Here is a 5950-nt window from a genome sequence, read left to right as displayed (position 1 = left end):
CCCTCAAAATCAAGAGTGACACCAATTCAAAAGCAATTCATTGGCTGTGAAGACTCTGGCAGCTTCGGAAGATGTGAAGTGCGCTGGAAGAATGGAATGTTTTCTTTCTTTCTTTTTTCCTTCTTTCTCTCTGTCTTTCTTTTTTCTATATTTCTCTCTTTCTCTCTCTCTGCCTTTCTCTTTCTGTCTCTCATTCTTTCTTTCTTCCTATGCACATAAATATAAACCTTCCAGTCTTTCAGTTGCCCAATTCTTTAAATTTTTTGCTGCCATCCATTATTTCACTTTTCTGTCTGCCTAATCTACTAAAATGACTGTATCCTCCTGAAGGCCTAGAAATTTGTCTCGGGCCGTGGCTCAAAACGTATGCAGTCACATGAACTGAATATCAGGCGCTGCACACAACGGGCGGTCGATCGGACACATCCGTTTCCTCCACCGCAGAAGGTGAATTTCTGGACCAAAATGTCTCTATCCCCCGAGGTCTCTAACACGCTTACATCTTACACTCCGGCTCACAGTTAGTGATGTGTTTTTCAAAGAGCCAGCAAAGGAAAGTTGGGCCGATTGGCCACCTTCTGTGCTGGAGGAAGTTATGATCAGATGATCATCATTCGACTTACTGCTCAGGTTCAACATGTCCACTGTCCTCTCTGGGGGCAGCGGGAGACTGGGCTCAGCTGTTAGGCGTGACTCAGTTGTTGTCAGTCTTATCTCTGAGTCATAAGGTCGTGGCATCGATCCCCACTCCAGAGGCTCAAGCCCCAAAATCCAGCCCGACACTCCGTGTGTCAGGACTGAGTGAGCACTAACTGTTAGTGACGTGCCATTTCTTTCAAGTGTAACTGTTGATTACTTGACCGATACAGAATTCAAGCTCGTTTTTGTTTTAGGAACATTACTGTTGTCAAACTAATCACTGTGGCCCACTGTGACCTCGCTTTGACCCCTATGACCTGCTGTAATCTCTGACCCACCAGCGTGAAAACTATCTATGAAATAACATTGCATGTTTCCAGTCATGAAACAACTTCGTTCTCAAACTACCAGATTAAATGACCTGCTGTCGCTCCGTATCAAAAATCTTTTGCAATTCAAAATGAAAAAAACAACTTTATTTTCTTTAACAAGAGACTCTTTCATTTTGTCAAAGAACGTTGCCTAAATTGAACAACTTCACTTGTGATCTACATTATACATGGTTTTCTCTAATCAAGACATTTATTACCTGCTGAGTATTCAGGTTATCCCGTATTATACCCTCAAGAGCGTGCTACATTTAGATTAATTAACCCGTGCCTTCTTTTTTGAACACAAGTGTTACGAGGAGAATCACAACAACAGCAACTTGCTTTTGTATAGCGCCTCTCAGCTAGAAAAAAGTTACCACAGAAAAGCAAGGGAAGAAATAGCGGAGACTCTGACAATCATTTTCGAACCCTCACTGACAACAGTTGTGGTGCGGGAGGACTGGAGGACAGCTAACTTGGTACTGTTGTTTAAAAAGGGAGAATGGGATGGAGCGAATTATTACAGTTGTGTCAGCCTAACCTCGGTACTGGAAACATTATTGAAAAAAATTCTGAGGGGCATTATTAATCGTCATTTAGAAAGGCACGGATTAATCAAGGACAGTCAGCATGAATTTGTAAAGTGAAGTTCGTGCCTGAATAACTTGATTGTATTATTTGAGGATGTAACAAAAAGGGTTGGTGAGGGTAGTACGTTTGATGTACTCTACATGGATTTTAACAAGGCAATTGATAAGGTCCCACATGGCAGACTGTTGAAAATAGTGAAAGCCGATGGCATCCACGGCGAAGTGGCAAGTTTTATCCAAAATGGACGCAATGGCATGAAGCAATGCGTAATGGTCAATGGGTGTTCTTGTGGCTGGAAGACTGTAGCAAGTGGGGTTCCACAGGGCTCAGTACTTGGTCCCTTGCTTTTTGTGGTATACATCAGTGATTTAGACTGTAATGTAGGGGGCATGTTTAAGAAGTTTGCAGATGATGCAACATTTGGCAGTGTGGTTGATTGTGTGGAAGGAAGCTATAGACTGCAGGAAGATATCAATGGACTGGTCAGTAGGGAAGAACAGTCGCAAAATGAATTCGATCAGGAAACATGTGAGATAATGCACTTAGTGAAGTCAACAAGGCATGGGCATACACAATATACGTTAGGGCAGTGAGAGGTGTGGAGGAGCAGAGTGACCTCGGAATACATGTCCACAGATCCCGGAAAGTCGCAGGGCAGGTAGATAAGTTGGTGAAGAAGGAATATGGGAAACTTTCCATTACTAGCCGAGGAACACAATATATGTGCGGGCAAGTTATGTAGGCACTGTATAAAATAGTAGTTCAGCCACAACTAGAGTACTGCGTTCAGTTCTGGTCACCACATTACAGGAAATATGTGATTACACTAGAGTGGGTACAGTGGAGATTTAGGAGGATGGTGACTGAACTGCAGAATTTTAGCGATGAGGAAATATTGGATAGGATGATGTTGCTTTCAAAGGAACAGAGGAGGCTGAGGAAGTACTTGATTGATATGTTTAAAATTATGAGCGGCCTGGATAGAGTGGATAGGAGGGACCAATATCCCTTAGCAGATAGGTCAATAAACATGGGCATAGATTTAATGTAATTTGTAGAAAGATTAGTGGGGAGTTGAGTCGAACTGTTTATTACCCAGAGGGTGGTGGGTCTCTGGAATTCACTGCCTGAAAGGGTCGTAGATGCAGGAAACCTCATCACATTTATAAAAGTACGTGGACATAAACTTGAAGTGCCGGGATCTGCAATTTTACGGGCCAAGAGCTGATAAGTGGGATTAGGCTGGATAGCTCTTTGTCCGCTGGCACAATACAGCGATGGCCCGAACGGCCATACATTTATATGATTCAATGATTCTCTGATTCAAATGGAATCATAGAGGCACAATCAGAAATAAATGCTTGCTCGGCCAAAGAGGATACTTGTTTAAGAAATTGCCATGAATATAGGTTATTGAGGAAGAGGGGGAGGCGGGACGTGGAAGGGCTTAAGCAAGACTTTCAAGAGCACGGACCCTAGTTGTTTGAAGGCACCACCACCAATGGTGAGACAAAGCTATTGGAAATGTACAGAAGGGTTTGACGGGAAACGAGAGCTCTGAATGGATGGTTGGTTTTGTACAGCTGGAAATAATTACTGATTAGCAAGAGATTAGCTTGTGGAGGATCTAAACACAATGTTGTGAACTTTAATTTGGCGGTTTTAGAGCCTAGGGCCTAATGTAGTTCTAAAAGAACATGCTTGCCCGAGCGGTAACTTGGAGGGGATAGGAAGCGGTCAGCAGGGTTTCAGCAGAGCTGAAGTTTGTTAAGGTTGTAACATGAGGGGATCGACCAGGAGCGCATTGGAATGATAGCGTCTCGAGGTGACAAGTGCATGCATGAGCATTTCAGCAGCAAGTGGGCTGAGGCGTGAATGAGGGACATTAGTGGCACAGAAGTGATTTTGTGATCGAGAGAATATGAGTTTCTGAAGTTCTTTTGCGATCGAACGGAAAGACAAGGTTGCAAATATTATTTTGCAGACTGAGACAAACGCGAGGGAGGGGCCTGAAATTCATGGCGAGTTTAAAGAGCTTGTGCCGTGGGCTGAAGATGGTGCGTTCGGTCACCCAGTATTTAACTGGAGGAAATTGCGACTCATCGAATGCTGGATGTCAGTCAAGCAGTCTGAAAACACAGCGGCAGTGTAAGCGTTGAGATTGGTGGTGGAGAGGGAGAGATTGGACACGTCAGTGTACATGTGTAAGCTAACCCCATTTGTTCTGATAATGTCTTCAAAGGGCAGTATGTAGATGAGAATGAAGAGGTAGAGGACAAGGGAGATCATTTGCGAGTCCAAGGAAAACATTGAGGCTACTATTGAACAGGTAGGAGTGGAACCAAGCGAGGGCAGTGGCACTGAGCTGGACAGCGGAGCAGAGGAATTGAAGGAGGATGGTGCGGTCAATCGTTTCATAGGCTACAGAGAGACTGAGGATATCGAGGAGGGATTGTGCACCACGGTAACAGTGATAGATTGTGTGAAGCATTACGATAGTTAGAAGCTTTTCAGTACTGAGGCAGAGATAGAAACCTGATTGAAGAGATTCAAATAAGGAACAGTCAGAAGGACGTGCACAGTTGAGAGTCAGCAACATGTTGAAGGTCTCAGGAGATGAAAGGGAGTTTGGAGATGGGGTTGTAGTTTGTACAGACAGAGGGACTGAGTGCTGAAAAGAGGGACAAGTGTTAATTATCAACCAATATGGGGGCCAGGAACTAGAAGTTCAGAAGATCGTTAAATTCATGTTTAATATTGTGGCCCTTACACACAATTATAACAAATCTGGATGAAGATAATTAAGTTCCAATTTTCCCTTCACCTGCCCACAGAGTGATGCGTGAAGCTGTAAACGCTACCAGGTCGATGTCAGTCATTGCTTGTTGATCTATTAGCTGCTGCTCAGTGAGCAGCACTCACGCTTCTCGACTCAGAAGATTGTGGGTTCACAAACAGATTCCAAGAGACTTGAGCACAAAAATCTAGGCTGACACTCCAGGATGGCACGGAGTGCGGCACTGTCGGAAGTGCCATCATTCGGATGAGACATTAAGCCGAGGCCACGTCTGCCCTCTCAGCTGGACGCCAAAGATTCCACTTCCATGATTTCGAAGAAGGGCAGGGGAATTCTCCCCGGTGTCCTGGCCAATATGTATCCTACAATCAATATCACTTAAAAGCAGATTATCTGGTCATTATCATATTGCTGTTTGTGGGATCTTGCTGTGCGCAGCTATGCTGCAATATTTCCTAAACTACAACAGTGACTACACTCCAAAAGTACTTCATTGGCTGTTAAGCGATTTGAGACGTCAAGTGGTCGTGAAATGCTCCAGAGAAATGCAAGCCATTTTTTTCCTTTTGAATGGAACAAAGCTAATAAATTCGAAATGGGGCCCTCGGAATGTACCATGAGGGGAAAGGTGGATGGGAACTGGCCTTCAACGACCACGTGGTGTTTTTCAGGCATCATCCCGTCCACTGTGAGATTAAGAGCAGTTCGGGTTTATTAGACTTTGGACCGGAGAGAGGTGGACTGACATCGGCGGAACTATCAATTGAATATGGAGGACAGCTCTGACCTCAGAAGGAAGGAAAGCCCGCGTTCTTCATTGGCTGTAAAGCACTTTGGGGCGTCCTGAGCTGGTGAAAGGCACGAGCGAAATGCAAGTTCTTTCTTTCTTATAATTTCCCATTTAGTGTAAACAAATATTTCACCCCATTCTTCAGCTCCTCTCTGAATTTCATCTGTGTCAGTCCATAGATACACGTGTTTGTGCAGGAACAGAGCAGTTTCAGCATATACCCAACTTCCTGAGTGATATATATCGCATTACTGAGATATTCGTTTGCATAAAAAAAATTGACCACTGGCCAGTTCATCGGTTGCACAACGTACGTCATCCACAACAGTATGAAATTGGCAGAAATAGTGAAAAGCAAGATCATGGATTTTCTCCGATTCTTCATCTCCGCATCATTCTGCTTCTCACTGTTGTTCCGGATTCCCCTGCGGGCTCGATTTGCCACTATGATATGTCTGACGGTCAGAGCATTGAACAACAAAATTAACAGGATTGGTAATAAAGGGGTGATGAGCCTGTCGATCCTCTCGAATGCCTACCACAAGGGGGAAGTCAAATAATCAGCTGTCGAAACACAATACCAGGGCACGTTGGCAATGATAAAGGAAGGTTCCACTGTAAAGTAAAATGGAACACTCTTCACACAGCTCACCACACACACGGTGGCGATAACCACGGTCGCTGTTTTCTCAGTGCAATATTTTGATTGCAGCTTCTGAAAGCAAATTGCAACACAGCGATCAAATGTGAAGGCGACAGTAA

The sequence above is a fragment of the Somniosus microcephalus genome, unplaced genomic scaffold (assembly GCF_052327205.1).
Source record: "Somniosus microcephalus isolate GS21.2 unplaced genomic scaffold, FLI_Smic_1.0 unresolved_chr8, whole genome shotgun sequence".
NCBI classification, from domain to species: Eukaryota; Metazoa; Chordata; class Chondrichthyes; order Squaliformes; family Somniosidae; genus Somniosus; species Somniosus microcephalus.
The sequence above is the reverse complement of the archived record's forward strand: the minus strand, read 5'-3'. Positions refer to the sequence as shown.